The 16979-nt window shown below is 43.7% G+C and overlaps 1 protein-coding gene across 1 annotated transcript in view; it reads left to right on the top strand.

The window, feature by feature from the left end:
* The first annotated feature begins 2552 nt into the window (after positions 1-2552).
* Positions 2553-16979, top strand: part of MAOA (monoamine oxidase A) — a 62938-nt gene continuing 48511 nt past the window's right edge. The window contains exon 1 of the mRNA XM_073358850.2: positions 2553-2624. The gene's annotated coding sequence lies outside the window, so the exon portion shown is untranslated. The remainder of the gene's footprint in view (positions 2625-16979) is intronic.

Raw genomic sequence — 16979 nt, forward strand, 5'->3', positions numbered from 1 at the left:
CATTTGTCATTTTAATACATTCCTTATACAATCATTTGCTTTTTACATAATTGTTTATTCATGTATGCTAGTGACAGACTTAAAAAAAAAAATCTGTCAGTGTGATCACTGGGCATGTGCCATGTGGAATTAGAAATTCTGTAGATCTCCATTATAGCTAGTTTAAAAATGCTAACTCTCTCTCCCCCCCCACCCCCACCCCCACCCCCCGTTGAACTTTCATTGTGTGAGAAGCTGCAGTCAAACTTTTATAAACCTTTACTGCCCTCTGGTGGAATTTACTGTATGCACATCTGCAAAGCATGCATTAATAATTAATTTCCCAATGTACAAATAGGTTGCTGAAGACACGCTTATATTTACTTTGTACCATTGTCTATCTTTACCAAAGAGCAACAGCCTGGCATGCACTACACTTACTGAACAAAATATTAAGGGCTAGTGCTTGAGGATTTGGTGTAATCTTACTCCCTTCCTTTTTATGCACTTATTCATATATTTACAAGCATATTTGTATGCACCTCCCCTGACCTGGAGTGTCAGAACCACTCTTACAGGAGATTAAAAAGTCTCTGTCAGACACAAGCAGTGTACAGGTGTTTGGTTGTTTTTTCATTTACTTTGCCATGAAGTTTAATTAAAGGCCTGCATGAACAAACACCTTTTCCATTGCCACCAAATGTTTACCAAGCACAGGCTGTGTGAAACTGACTGAGTGAGAGGGAGGTCCGCCTATGGGAGCATTCCAATGAGAAGGCTTTGCTACCTCAAGAAGCGTCAGCAAGAGCAACGCAACAAACCTTAGCAGTCATGATAGACTGAGGGGATCTCTCAGGCGGCTCAGCCCTAGAAGAAGGACAGCCCAATGGTAAGGGGACTTGTCTGGAACTTGGGAGACCTGGATGCATTCTTTGCTCTACCACAGACTTTTTATATGACCCCAAGCAAGTCCATTTATTTTTGCATTCCTCAGTTGCCCATCTGTAAAATGAGAATAATAGCACTTCCCTACCTCCCGGGGGCATTGCATTACGTTAAAGATTGTGAGGTGTTCAGATACCATGTAATGGGGGCTATATCGATGTTAACAATAGATAGATCTTTAAAGGTCACAAACAGCACCTTCAATTGAATCCAGAAACAAATACACAGCTTGTGGAGAGCCCTGATGGTACTCACAATTATTCATCCCATTTGGGGGGTAATTCACTGTTTTCAGCACTAGCTGTAACTTAAGGGTCTTCTTCATGGCCCCTTTCAATACTACAGCTTCGATGTGACTATGACACTTCCCAGGAGCACCCAGGCTTATGAAGCATCTCATTGCCACCTGCCTTAGCATGAGGAAGCCTTGTCTATGCCTGTAGTGTATGAGCTCCCTGACTCCACCAGTCACAGGCACCACAAGCATTCCCCTCCTAGCCTACACAGGCTCTGCTGTCCCTCTGCAGCTTAGCAAAAGGCATGCTCCAACCCTTGAACATCCCTCGGGAGTGTCCAGTCCCTGGTCCATTGGACACTTACAATTTCTCAGATTCACTGCTCCCAAAGGAACAGTACCCCCCAGCTTACTGGTTATACCTTAGATCACAGCTGCCCTTAAACAGAATTTAGATATTTTATAGTGAAAATAAGTAAAACCCTAACAAAGAGAACAGAATCAAGAAGTAGCAAGGATTGCTTAAATTAGCCTCTGTAGCAGATGACTGAGGGTAGCTAATGGAATGACGATTTCTTAAAAAGGCTCCAGAGGTGACCCTGGCAATTAGAGGCCAGTAAGCCTATCTTCAGTATCAGGCAAATTGGTTGAAACTATACTAAAAAATAGAATTATCACACAGATAGATGAACAAAACTTTTGTTATGGGAAATCATGCCTCACCAATCTACTAGAATTCTTCAAGTGTGTCCGACAAGGGTGATCCAGTTAATCTTGTATATTTTGACTTTCAGAAGGCCTTTGACAAGGTCCCACACCAAAGGCTCTTAAGCAAAATAAGCAGTCATGGGATAAGAGGGAACGTCTTCTCATGTTTCAGTAACTGGTTAAAAGACAAGAAACAAAAGGTAAGAACAAAAGTTTAGCTTTCACAAGGGAAAGAGGTAAACAACAGGGTCCCCCAAGGACCTGTACTGGGACCTGTACTGTACAACATATTCATAAGTCATCTGGAAAAGGGGATGAACAGTGAGATGGCAAAGTTTGCTAAAGATATTAAATTACTCATGATAGGTAAGTCCAAAGCTGACTGCAAAGAGTTATAAAGGGATCTCACAAAACTGAATGACTGGACAACAAAATAGCATATAAAATTTGATGTTGATAAATGCAAAATAATGCACATTGGAAAACATGATCCCAACAACACATACAAAACTATGGGGCCTAAATTTAGCTCTTAGCACTTGTGATAGGGTGTACTTACCGCACACTAGTCCTGCAGGGGTTAACCACACCCATAGGCCAAAGAGGCCACACCCCTTGAACTTGCTGGGAATGCTCCAACTGGAGGCAGATTATAAAAGAGGGTAGCCCAGCTCATTCTGGGCTGACTGTGGAGGAGAGCAGATGTGAGTTGCAGGCGCCTGCCCAGAAGCTGACAGAGCACCATGCCAAGACCCCGGTGAGTACCCAGATGTCCAGTGAGGACCACAGGGGGAAGGAGTCCCTGGAAACCTCACCTGCCAAGTGCCCCAAGGAGATGGAGGACCTGCAGACTACAGAATGCAGAGACAGGATAGGAAGTAGCCACAGGGAACCAGACATTGATCCAGTTGTGGTACCGAGAACAGAGTCAGTGTGTTTCAGTGGGATCCCTGCGGACCCAGTGATGAGACCACTTGCCACTGATAGGGCCTTGGGCTGGGACCCAGTGGAATAAGGAGGGCCCCACCAGTGGGTGGCGGCCTGATCCCCTCTGGACACAAGGCCCAAGCTTATTGCTGACTCTCGCAGGAAGCTGTGGGACCCTAGACAGCGAGGGCTGCCTGCCCCACCCTATTGGCTGTGGCCACCAGGCTGCATGGTCCAGACACCAAAGGGCCACCCTATTGGCTCTGGACACTAGACAATGCTGCCCTGAATCAGAGGGTAGCCACCTTGATGTCATCTTGACACCCCGTGACGGGGTGTACTTACCCTGTGACAGCACTCCTGAAGAGATTGTGAAGTCATTGTGGATAGTTCTCTGAAAATATTTCAATGTCCAGGGGCAGTCAAAAAAAGGAAACAGAATGTTAGGAACCATTAGGAAAGGGATAGATAGGACAGGAGATATCTTGATGCCACTATATTAAGTTCATGGTATGACTACACCTTGAATACTGAGTGCAGGTCTGGTCAGCCCCATCTCAAAACAGATATATTTGAATGAGAAAAGGTACAGAGAAGAGCAACAAAAGTGATTGGGGGTATGAAATAGCTTCCATCTGAAGAGAGATTACAAAGACTGGGACTCTTCAGCTTGGAAAAGAGGTGACTAAGGGAGGATATGAGAGAGGTCTATAAAATCATGACTAGTGTGGAGAAAGTGAACAGGGAAGTGTTATGTACCCCTTCACATAGTCCAAGAAAATGGGGGCACACAATGAAATTAACAGGCAGCTAGTTTAAAACTAAAACAAGCAAGTACTTCTTCACATAATGTGTAGTCAACCTGTGGAACTTGTTGCAAAGGGGTGTTGTGAAGGCCAAAAGTGTAGCTGAGTTCAAAAAAAGAATTAGATAAGTTCCTGGAGGATAGGTCCATCAAGGGTTATTAGCCAAGATAGTAAGGGATGCAACCCCATGACATAGGGGTCGATAAGCCTGTGACTGCCAGAAGCTGGGACTGGATGACAGGGGATGGAGCACTTGATAATTGCCCTGTTCTGTTCATTCTCTCGGAAGCATCTGGTACCAGTTACTGTCGGAAGACAGGATACTGGGCTAGACAGACTATTGGCCTGATCCAATGTGGCCATTCTTATGTTCTTAAGTAATAGTATTGGAAACAAATGGTTACATGTAAAATAAAATCATAGCACACATACTAGACCCTAGCCTTAACTAACAAGATACTTTCTTATCTAATGAAGTTTAGCTCACCCAAAGCTTTTGCAGCATTTTCCAGACAGGTTGTCTGTGATCCTTGTTTCATAAGGCAGAACAAGCTAACAATTCATCTCCTTGGTGAAAGATCCAGGGTGTACTTCAGGGCCCCCAGTAATACCCCCAAAATCTATGTCTTTACTTGTAAACAGGATCCTCTCCCTCCCCGCTGTTTTTTTTTTCCTGCAACACTCCTCTCTTGTAATTTTTGCAATCTCTCAATTAGCATCAGGCTCAGTAATGCAAACAGGCCTCCACTGTGATACATACAATATACACATGATCAGATAGAAGGAGAGAAATGTCTGATACCCTCTGCCTGGACGAAACCTCTCCAAAGCATGTCACCGCCTAGTGACCTGCCTTTAACGTCAAGGCTTTAAGAACAATTTCAGTATAGATACATAACTCCTTAAATATTACCTGTACATACACTTCGTAATGATTATGATGACCAGTGGGCTACTGGTTCTTGTAGAGATCTTACTTTGCCACCCTTTGGTGAATTATCATGTGTATACCCGACCCAGGGGATCCCCATAAATCTCCATGCATCCTCTCTGTCAGTTTGCATCAAGAGGCATAGATCATTGTGGCCAGGTCTGCCCCAGAGAGTGTGTGTGTGTGTGTGTGGGGGGGGGTGTTACATTTTCCTGATCAGCCTTAAACGGACTGTGACACAAGAACCATTACCATTGTCTGGGATTGCAGACTGAGTATGATATCCTGGACTGCTGACTATTTTGCCTGAGATGGACATAAATTAAAAAAAAAAAAATTACAGCAGACACAGCTTCTGCCCTTTCCTTCCTGTGCTTCCACCTTACCCCCTTTCTCAGCAACTTCACTTCCATTTATATCCTCAGCTGATAGACACTAAGAAAGCAACCTGAGCATTGACAAGAAATACATGAGCATGTACAATTATCTCCATGTTTGTGAAACATCTTGGGCAGCAATATCGCTCGCTCTCTTGATCGCCATTTTCAGTCCGATCCTGCAGTCACATCTACAGAAAGTGTGCACAATCATTTCGGCTGAGCCACTGATCCCAAAACTACCAGTCTGTCAAAGTTCTTCCCTGCGGCTCCCCAGCCCATCCCTAGAAATATCATCATTTAGACTTGCCCAAGAGACGTATTCTGTAAGTCCTGGACTCCAAGAAAACACAAGCACCTGATTTTCCACTCACCCTGGAATAACGCAGGAGTAAGTCCATTGGCATCAACAGAGCAACTCTGGTGTCCAACTGGTTTAAATAAGTAGAGAATCGGACCCCACTGTAAAGAAGTTTGAGATTCTTAAAAGCCACATAGGTGCCCTCCAGCACACAGGTCACATTTAATAAAGTCTCATACCATGGCATGGCCAGCCACATCTATACTATTAGGGTAAAGAGATTTAATTATACATTGGTAGAGGAATAGACTCACCACTGGCCTTCATGGCTGTACATGGCATGGAAAGCTCTCTTCATGCAAAGCCCTCTACCAACCACCAAACCAGCCTTGGGGTGGTCTGTTTCTCCCATGACTCAGCCCTCTGGCTGGATCACTTTAGAGTCAAACCCCTTCCAGAGTAACCAGAAGGCCAACAAACAATAGTCCTGTGGCCTCAAGCCAAGACTCTGACTCAAGTCCTGACTCACTAGTCCTTCCACCCCTGCTCTCCAGGATCTTTGCACCATTTTTTTTCCAGTGGCTGGCAGAGGAACCCAGGCCCTCCTTCTCTGGGTTCCAGCCCAGGAATTATGTAGTAAGCAGACCAAATCTGCCTATTCAGGGCTCCCTGCTGCCTCAGCCTGTCCACAGGTCTTTCACACAGCCCCTTTCTGGGTACAAACAAGCTCACTTGCCAATGCTGAAAACTCCCCACAAATATCAATGTATTCAGTTGGTGGTTTTCAAACAGTTTATTATTTACTATTAGCAATAATAATGACTCATTACAGTGTTTTTACCATTATGCTCAACAACCAAATAGAAGCAACCAAGACCCCACTTGACACTGAGGTTGAAGCTTCATGCTTTTTCTAGTCTTTATATAACCAGCCCCCACTGAAGAATGAATCATCAGTGCTGCTATAAACTGTGCATTTCCATAAATAGATCATTTACAGTGTTGAAGTTTAGCAGTGTTTTCATGTGGCTTATCCAACAGCTCTGCCAGGGCCTAGAACTGTTGCGTCTCAAATTTTAAGATCCTTGACAACATCAGTAATTTCACTTTTTCATAGGGTTGGAAATCTTTATACCTTTATTTTGCTCAGTCCAACAAATGCCACAGGGAACTAAAAACACATAGGGTGGGATCCACAAAGGGACTTAGGTTTTGCAATGCTGAGCATAGCACTGCCTAACTTTTGGGTGCCTAGACAATCATAGGAATTATACTGCAATCCACAAAGTTGACTTAGGCCCCAAGCTTCCGGTACAATGAACAGGCAGAGATGGGCACTTCAGAATGTGATCCACAAAAGCAAGCATGATAGGCACATAAGGCGGGTACCACAACCTCCTCCTCTGGCTGCATTTTGAATGGGACCCAGTCTGGTAGGCATGCTCAGGGGTTACTATACCAGGCCCCTCCCACAACTTAGGAGGTCAAACGCCTATCTTCACCCAGTTCGTGAATTGCTCTGAGGCTTATGTGGGAGACAGGCATCTGGATCCCTAGAGTGGGGCAGCAGTGCACGTGCCCTTAAGGCTGTGCTACCCCTTTGGGGGCCCCCACATACAACACATAATAAAAAGTGAATAGGGCCCTGTCATGGTTCCTTCCCCACTCTGAACTCTGCGGTACAGATGTGGGGATGTGCATGAAAACCTCCTAAGCTTACTTTTACCAGCTTAGGTTAAAACTTCCCCAAGGTACAAAATTATTTTACCCTTGGATTTCCCCTGCCACCACCAAACTTTATCTGGGTTTACTGGGAAACGTAGTTTGGACATGTCTTTCCCCCAAAAATCCTCCCAACCCTTGCAAGCCACTTCCTGGGGAAGGTTTGGTAAAAATCCTCACCAATTTGCATAGGTGACCACAGACGCAAACCCTTGGATCTTAGAACAATGAAAAAGCATTCAGTTTTCTTACAAGAAGACTTTTAATAGAAGTAAAGGAATCACCTCTGTAAAATCAGGATGGTAGATACCTTACAGGGTAATTCGATTCAAAACATAGAGAATCCCTCTAGGCAAAACCTTAAGTTACAAAAAAGACACACCGACAGGAATATTCATTCTATTCAGCACAGCTACTTTCTCAGCCATTTAAAGAAATCATGATCTAACACATACCTAGCTAGATTACTTACTAAGTTCTAAGACTCCATTCCTGTTCTGTCTCCAGCAAAAGCATCATACAAACAGACACAGACCCTTTATTTTTCTCCCTCCTCCCAAGAAAGTATCTTGTCTCCTCATTGGTCATTTTGGTCAGGTGCCAGCGAGGTTACCTTTAGCTTCTTAACCCTTTACAGGTGAGAGGATTTTTCCTCTGGCCAGGAGGGATTTTAAAGGGGTTTACCCTTCCCTTTATATTTATGACACCTTGTCATAAATATAAAAAGGGTCTGAACCAAGCTGAAGAGGGTACATTTTGGATGAGATATAAAACCAAGCTTCTAGATGTTTGTGGCCATTAAAAAAAACCATGGCCTTTTTATTTTTACAAGTGTAGGTATATTAGCTCTAGCGTCCTAGGCAACGTCCAATGTGGGTAAATCTGCAAACCTATTCTACATTTCCCCTGCAACTTCACTGCTGTGTGTATTTACACAGTTCCTGCATTTCACCCTATGGGCAGCCATGATTTGTAGTGGGTGAATTGATTCCTCTGTATGCTAGTTTGTCAAGCACTTTGGTATACATTGGGGATGAAAAGCAGGATCTAATTATTATTCACAGCTTTTTTATTTTCTGGATGACTGAGGAAGCGGCAGGCTACTAACTAACAATTTCTTATTTGAATCCTTATATTCTACTTGCCCTGTGTCAGCCCCTTCTGCTATGTGCTTTCTTTCCCTTTCTGCTGTTGCTCGATATACTGAATAAGCACTAAACACTCTTGCAGGCCCCAGTTCAGCAAATCACCTTAATACAGTGCAACTTTAAGCACATCAGTAGTCCAATTGACTTCAAAGCCATCAGGAAGACATTCCAGAGGCTAATAGAAGACATGATGAAGACAAAGAAGTTCCCAGAGAATGACTGTTTCCTAACTAAAAAGAAAGGGAGTACTAGTGGCACCTTAGAGACTAACCAATTTATTTGAGCATAAGCTTTCGTGAGCTACAGCTCACTTCATCGGATGCATTTAGTGGAAAATACAATGAGGAGATTTATATACACACAGAACATGAAAAGATGGGTGTTATCATACACACTGTAAGGAGAGTGATCACTTAAGATGAGCAATTTCCATCCCAACATCAACCTCAGCCTGGACCAGTCCACACAAGAGATCCACTTCCTGGACACTACGGTGCTAATAAGCGATGGTCACATAAACACCACCCTATACCGGAAACCTACTGACCGCTATTACTATCTACATGCCTCCAGCTTTCACCCAGACCACACCACACGGTCCATCGTCTACAGCCAAGCTCTGCGATACAACCGCATTTGCTCCAACCCCTCCGACAGAGACAAACACCTACAAGATCTCTATCAAGCATTCTTACAACTACAATACCCACCTTCTGAAGTGAAGAAACAAATTGACAGAGCCAGAAGAGTACCCAGAAGTCACCTACTACAGGACAGGCCCAACAAAGATAATAACAGAATGCCACTAGCCATCACCTTCAGCCCCCAACTAAAACCTCTCCAACACATCATCAAGGATCTACAACCTATCCTGAAGGATGACCCATCACTCTCACAAATCTTGGGAGGCAGGTCAGTCCTTGCCTACAGACAGCCCCCCAACCTGAAGCAAATACTCACCAGCAACCACACACCACACAACAGAACCACTAACCCAGGAACCTATCCTTGCAACAAAGCCCGTTGCCAACTGTGTCCACATATCTATTCAGGGGACACCATCATAGGGCCTAATCACATCAGCCACACTATCAGAGGCTTGTTCACCTGCACATCTACCAATGTGATATATGCCGATGTAAGCAGTGTCAGGATGAGCTCCACCCTGACATCTGGTGGTGAGGTGTGGCAAGCTGTGGAAAAGAACTTCAGGGGCCGATCTCATTTGCATAGGCACACCCACCCCGCCTAGAATGAGGCCATAGCTGCCCAAATGGTCACTTTGGCTGCTGTAGGATCCCCAGTGTCTCTGTTATTGGGGCAGGAAGAATAAATTGTTATTACCCTGATTATGGGAATCAAGGACAGGGAACTGTACTTGGCCTTTTGTTATTATGGAGGGACTCACCATCAACTTAGTAGCACTCACTAGGCAAGGGACATGGGTTCCAAAACTCTGTGAATTGAGAGAGGCTAGGAACAAGTATTAATACTTGGTGGCATGGGCCCCTTGGTGAGGGCCTTACATGCTAATTGCACTTCCCCCTCTCTCCCTTGTGGAATATCAGAGCTAATTTTGATTCCATTAGGAGTCTAGTTACAGGCTGCTGAGCTCACTTTGGGCTAATAGTGCACCAGCACTGAGGCTCCCCTACTACAAGCTGAATTCACCTAAGAGCTGAAATCACTGAGTGTTGTGTTAAGTAGTGGGGGAGCCTGAAGATATATTGTGGAGCAGTTTGCGGGACGGCTGGAGTGCCTTGTGGACAGGCTGGTGGAGCAGTTCGTAGGACAGCGGGAGCTGCTTGTGGGCCGCGGAGCGGAGCTGAGCGAAGGAGTTTGTGGGGCGGCTGGCGGAGCGGAGTGAAGCGAAGGCCTATGGAGCTGTGGGGCGGTCAGCTTCAGATCATGTAAGGTGCCTCTTACCCCCGTCCCATCTCCACCCAGGTTGGGAGGTAAAGCTCCGCAGATAAACTTTCGAACTCTGGGGCTGCCCTGACCAGGGACAGAGACTTTGGGGTCATTGGACTTTTGGGACTTTGGGTGATTTGGGGTTGCTGGACTCAAGAACCAAAGGGAAAGGGGCATGCCCCAATTTGCTTGGGGTGGGTTTTTTTTGCTCATGGGTTGTGTTATGAATCCTGTTGGTGGTGTTTCCCCAACATAATGCCACATTGTTTCTCTCTGTTATTAAAAGGCTTTTTGCTACACTCAGACTATGTGCTTGCGAGAGGGGAAGTATTGCCTCTTGGAGGCGCCCAGCGGGGGTGGTATATATCTGTCCCAGGTCACTGGGTGGGGGCTCGAGCAGGTTTGCATTGTGTTATTGGAATGGATCCCCTAGATATTGAACCCAGCCCTTATTGCTGCCAACTCTGACGGGCAGAAGGGTTACACCATCATATGCCAGCAATGCCCCTCTGCCATGTACATTGGTCAAACTGGACAATCTCTATATAAATGGACACAAATCAGATGTCAAGAATTATAACATTCATAAACCAGTCGGAGAACACTTCAGTCTCTCTGGTCACTCGATCTCAGACCTAAAGGTCGCAATATTAAAACAAAAAGACTTCAAAAACAGACTCCAACGAGAGACTGCTGAATTGGAATTAATTTGCAAACTGGATACAATTAACTTAGGCTTGAATAGAGACTGGGAATGGATGTGTCATTACACAAAGTAAAACTATTTCCCCATGTTTATTTCCGCCCCCCCCCCACTGCTCCTCGGACCTTCCTGTTAACTGCTGGAAATGGCCCACCTTGATTACCACTACAAAAGATTTCCCCCCCACCACCACTCTCCTGCTGGTAATAGCTCATCTTAAGTGATCACTCTCCTTACAGTGTGTATGATAACACCCATTTTTTTCATGTTCTGTGTGTATATAAATCTCCCCACTGTATTTTCCACTAAATGCATCCGATGAAGTGAGCTGTAGCTCACGAAAGCTTATGCTCAAATAAATTGGTTAGTCTCTAAGGTGCCACTAGTACTCCTTTTCTTTTTAGTTAGGAAACAGTCATTCTTTGGGAACTTCTTTGTCTTCATCATGTCTTCTATTAGCCTCTGGAATGTCTTCCTGATGGCTTTGAAGTCAATTGGACTACTGATGTACTTAAAGTTACACTGTGTTAAAGCGATTTGCTGAACTGGGGCCTGCAAGAGTGTTTAGTGCTTATTCAGTATATCGAGCAACAGCAGAAAGGGAAAGAAAGCACATAGCAGAAGGGGCTGACACAGGGCAAGTAGAATATAAGGATTCAAATAAGAAATTGTTAGTTAGTAGCCTGCCGCTCCCTCAGTCATCCAGAAAATAAAAAAGCTGTGAATAATAATTAGATCCTGCTTTTCATCCCCAATGTATACCAAAGTGCTTGACAAACTAGCATACAGAGGAATCAATTCACCCACTACAAATCATGGCTGCCCATAGGGTGAAATGCAGGAACTGTGTAAATACACACAGCAGTGAAGTTGCAGGGGAAATGTAGAATAGGTTTGCAGATTTACCCACATTGGACGTTGCCTAGGACGCTAGAGCTAATATACCTACACTTGTAAAAATAAAAAGGCCATGGTTTTTTTTAATGGCCACAAACATCTAGAAGCTTGGTTTTATATCTCATCCAAAATGTACCCTCTTCAGCTTGGTTCAGACCCTTTTTATATTTATGACAAGGTGTCATAAATATAAAGGGAAGGGTAAACCCCTTTAAAATCCCTCCTGGCCAGAGGAAAAATCCTCTCACCTGTAAAGGGTTAAGAAGCTAAAGGTAACCTCGCTGGCACCTGACCAAAATGACCAATGAGGAGACAAGATACTTTCAAAAGCTGGGAGGAGGGAGAAAAACAAAGGGTCTGTGTCTGTCTGTATGATGCTTTTGCTGGGGACAGAACAGGAATGGAGTCTTAGAACTTTTAGTAAGTAATCTAGCTAGGTATGTGTTAGATCATGATTTCTTTAAATGGCTGAGAAAAGAATTGTGCTGAATAGAATGACTATTCCTGTCTGTGTGTCTTTTTTGTGACTTAAGGTTTTGCCTAGAGGGATCCTCTGTTTTGAATCGAATTACCCTGTAAGGTATCTACCATCCTGATTTTACAGAGGTGATTCCTTTACTTCTATTAAAAGTCTTCTTGTAAGAAAACTGAATGCTTTTTCATTGTTCTAAGATCCAAGGGTTTGCTTCTGTGGTCACCTATGCAAATTGGTGAGGATTTTTACCAAACCTTCCCCAGGAAGTGGGGTGCAAGGGTTGGGAGGATTTTTGGGGGAAAGACATGTCCAAACTACGTTTCCCAGTAAACCCAGATAAAGTTTGTTGGTGGCAGGGGAAATCCAAGGGTAAAATAATTTTGTACCTTGGGGAAGTTTTAATCTAAGCTGGTAAAAGTAAGCTTAGGTGGTTTTCATGCACATCCCCACATCTGTACCGTAGAGTTCAGAGTGGGGGAGTAACCTTGACAATAGGTCATGAAGGCAAACTTAAATAAGGACCATTAAGGTAAAAACTATTATCTGGGTTTGGAAATCTCATTGTTCTCTGCATTAATTTATCACAAGGATTCTTGAGCTTTTCAATGAGAGATGGTGCCCACTCTTCACTACTCCCTTCTTTTGCAGTCGAAGACATGCATGAGAAATAAGGGTTAGCAGTGCAATTTCATACCTAATGAAGCTTCCAATCATCAACGATGTCCACTGATTAATTAAAAGTTCCATCGAGCCAATTTGTGGACTTAAACCTTTTTTAGTTGTGCAGTTTGTTAGCTGCAGTTAGGATATAGCACAAGGTACATTAGGTATTCTTCATTAAAGCAATCAGTTAACTTCTTGTGGAGGTGGTAAAATGAATTCTGTCAGGGTTTTATTCTGCGGAGCACAGGTGTGGGGTGTATATAAGCTCATATATAAGCACAAAGTAAAAGTGCTGAGCGGGGCAAAAAATTCAAGACAAACCTGATCCCGCATTAATAAGGACATTACTCAGCCAGTGTCATGTTACTCCTTGATGCAGATTGTATTTAATCCAGGTCATCTGAGACTTGCTCATACTCCACCTTCGCTACACTGTGGACTTTTAAGTAAAAAACATTGGAAACTTACTGTGTTGCTGGTCAGTGCAAAGGACTGAGTCCACCTACACTCCCCTCCCCAAGGGACTGCACACACGCTTAAAGTTAGGCACATTGTTTCATGCACCACTTGCTGGGTAATAACATGAGAGAACTATGTTCTTATTTAAACTGGTTCTTTATTAAAATAACTATTTTATAGAGCTGCTCCAACTGCCCCTAGCATGCCAGCTAGGTGTACACAGACTAATTTCCGCTGCCTTCAGCAAACACTTCCTTCTGCAACCCGCGCTTCTCCCTCCAAGATCCAAGCAGGTCACTATGCTTTGGTACCTCTCTCAGTCAAAGCCCTAGCATCAAACTTTACTTCTCCTCCGTTACCAATTGTACTGAAGAACAATAACCTGGCATGCCCTGCTGATCACCATGTAATGCAAAGATGGCAGGGTCAGGAGTACCCACAGGGATAGTCACACTTCTGTTTCATTCAGCTGCTTCACAGTTACAGTAACTCCTCACTTAATGTCGTCCCAGTTAATGTTGTTTCGTTGATGATCAATTAGGGAACATGCTTGTTTGAAGTTGCGCAATGCTCCCTTATAACATTGCTTGTCAGCCACCTGCTTTGTCCACTGCTTGCAGGAAGAGCGGGCGTTGGAGCTAGCTGGTGGAACCAGCGTGGGCCAGCAGCCCCCCATCAGCACTCCACTCCCCTCAGGTCCCTGTGTGGCATCTGCCCAGCAAGCTATCGATTGCCAGGCAGTTCAGCTGTTCCTCCCCCATTGCCATGTGCTGCTCCTGCCCTCTGCCTTGGAGCTGCTCCCGGGAGCCTCCTGCTTGCTCTGCGGGGGTGGCGGGGGAGAGGGGTTCTAATGTCAGTCGTGTCCCACCCCCACTCCTGCTCCCTGCTCCTTTACCCCATCTCCACAGAGCGGCGGAGGACACAACAGGACTCAGGACTGAGGGAGCTAGCTGGCAGCAGCTGCTGTCTCAAATTGCTGATCTATTTAAAAAAGGCAATGTATTTAGAGTGTGGTCAGCGTACTTAAAGGGGCAATGTGTATCTCTCTCTCTCTGACATATGGTGTGTGTCCCTGTCTCTCTCTGCCATGTTGTCTCCCCTCCCTCCATTTGTGCTGCCTTGTAGAGTGTGAGGCTACATAAACAACAATGCATTAACCCTTAAGGGCTCAGCCAAGTGCTAGTTCATCATTAAGCAGTAAAGCATTCCCTGGGAAATATCCCACCCTCTGATTCCACCACCTCAACCAAGCTTCACAATCACCATTGTGTGCAGTATTTAATTGTTTGTTTAAAACTTATACTGTGTATATGTGTGTGTGTATAAAATATAGTCTTTTGTCTGGTGAAAAAAATTTCCCTGGAACCTAACCCCACCCGCCGCATTTACATTAAGACTTATGGGGAAGTTGGATTCGCTTAACATCGTTTCGCCTAAAGTAGCATTTTTCAGGAACAGAACTACAACGTTAAGCGAGGAGTTACTGTATGTGAAATAAGAACTTGCAAGATTGGAAGAGCAAGCATTTCCAATGCTTCGTATAAAATAAAACAGGAGGCTCCTATTCCCTTAAAACCCTTTTCATTAAATCTAATCTTCACTGAATAAAAGGCCCTACCTCCTCCCTAAATATAGGAACCTGTAAAAGACTTCTGTCCTCCCTCCTGGAGTAGCCATTAATATCCCACAATGCCCAGGTGCAGACAAGTATTTGGAAACAATGGTAAACCACATGCCAACTGAATGTCTGTTATTGATTCTCCTCTGCTACAACAGCAGCTCTTGGAAAAACAATGCAGTTTGACTGGAGTGTATATTCTGAGTGTGTAAACACAGAGGACACTTTTCAGACTAGTGTTAAACATGCTTTGACTGTATATTCTTAAAACACATCAACATAACACTATGCACACATCCAAAATAATGCCTAGTGTACAAAAACATTTTTTCTACTGAAAAGAAAGATTTGATTAGTATGAAGTACAGTTGAGTCCATGCATTAAGGGCTACAGAAGTTGATTCTTTGCAGCCAAATTATTACTAGTGATGCTGCAAGTTAAGCCACAATCCAAGTGGGAAACTATACTACCCCATGCTAGTAGATAATGTCTTTTGCAGTCTTGACTATTTTGACGTGGGACTATATTCTATAGGAGCTACACACTGTAGGTTCCTGGAGACTTGTGCCATGAGGAAAGTATTTCAGTCTTTGGATGTTAGTGTTGTTTTCCAAAGATCTGTTGATCTTTTGTGTTTCTCTTTGTGGCTCTGGTGTGGTGGATGGGAGAACCTCTGTAGGCAATGAAGACGTGTCAGTGAATTAACAGAGGATATCATTAAAAAATGACCCAAGGAAGAAATTAAAAGAATTATTTTTATTTTATGCTTGCTAATGATAAAAATATCACTCAGAGAATCAAGATAATCACTATCGTTAAAGATCCTGAACAATTGTAAAGTCCTGCTTTTCTGGCCGTCATTCAACCACAAAAAGACACGGTAACTCTTTTATGAACCACATCAGAAGCTTTTGGCAGATCAGAGTTTTTTATCTCCTGGAAACTTAAAGTAAGACTTTATGTAGCTAAGAGTGTGCTGGCAACCGTGAGTGATAGGCTCTTTAAATGTCTTACTATGAAGACTTTTTCTTTATCAAGGTGCTGTGTACTCTAATGCCAGAATGAACCGTTTACAGCTGAGAAGTGATTCATCTGGAAAGCAAACATCTCCATTCTTGCCCTTGGCTAGTAGCACTAGTCAATAGTAGAACTGAGCTTAGTTGCATTCTGCTCTATAGAAGCTAGCTAAAATGCTGAATCTTTACTTTTTCTGCAAAAAGGCCACTCCATCCAGCATGTAGTCAGAACCTACAGAACATCATGGAAGCTGCCTTTCTCTTTAAGGATCAGATTGTGCCATCTTTGCTCACATGAGTGATACCTTACTCTAATAATCCCATTGAATTCAAAGGGGCTACTTGCAGAGTAAACTACTATTCAGCCTAAGTAGGGGAGGCACAGTCTGTCCTCAGTGTGCCAGCCTCAGGGACCAAACTTAAGATGCCTTTGAGGATATTATATATCTGTATTTGTATAAAGGGAGCAACATATGGACATGGTTCTACCCGGATGCAGATGCTCCCCTTTGTAAAAATTTGTGGCCTATTTTTTTCTTTTCTTTTTGTCCTTGAGGAGTCCCCCGTGTCTCCTTGAATTTTAAAAAATGATTACTGGTAGGTTTATTAATAAATTCCCTTAAAATTTATTGAATGCATTATTGCCAGGACCTGTTGGTTTGTACATATTCAATTTTGCCTCAGCTATCCCTTTACCTGCTTTTAGTTACTAACTATTACTGAGGTTTTCACTATTTCCTAGGGACATAGGAAGCAACAAATGTTTACTTAGACTATCTTGAAAACAGTATTTTTATTAGTTTGTGAGAAATAAGTATAACCCACTAATGGGAGTGTGCTACATGTCCCCCCGCTGTGCCAATCCACAGAAGATATGAGTTGTTATAGCTCCCAGCTGTTGCTGTCACATAAACACATGTTCCTTTGTCTCTCTTTATGTTTTGTGCTTGTGTCATATAGGTTGTCAGTTCTTCAGAGCAACGGCTGTGTCTTCTTTAAATCTCTGTAATGACTATCACTTTCCAGCATATTTGAGGACTCAGTGTGCCATATTCTTGTTCATCCCCCTGTTTTCAAAAAGTTTCAATTATACACCATTGAGCTTGTTGCCGGCACAGAGTGTCCAAGGCAAGCAACAGTAGGGGTTCCTTGCCCGG

The sequence above is a fragment of the Lepidochelys kempii genome, chromosome 1, assembly GCF_965140285.1.
Source record: "Lepidochelys kempii isolate rLepKem1 chromosome 1, rLepKem1.hap1, whole genome shotgun sequence".
In the NCBI taxonomy this organism is placed as follows: domain Eukaryota; kingdom Metazoa; phylum Chordata; order Testudines; family Cheloniidae; genus Lepidochelys; species Lepidochelys kempii.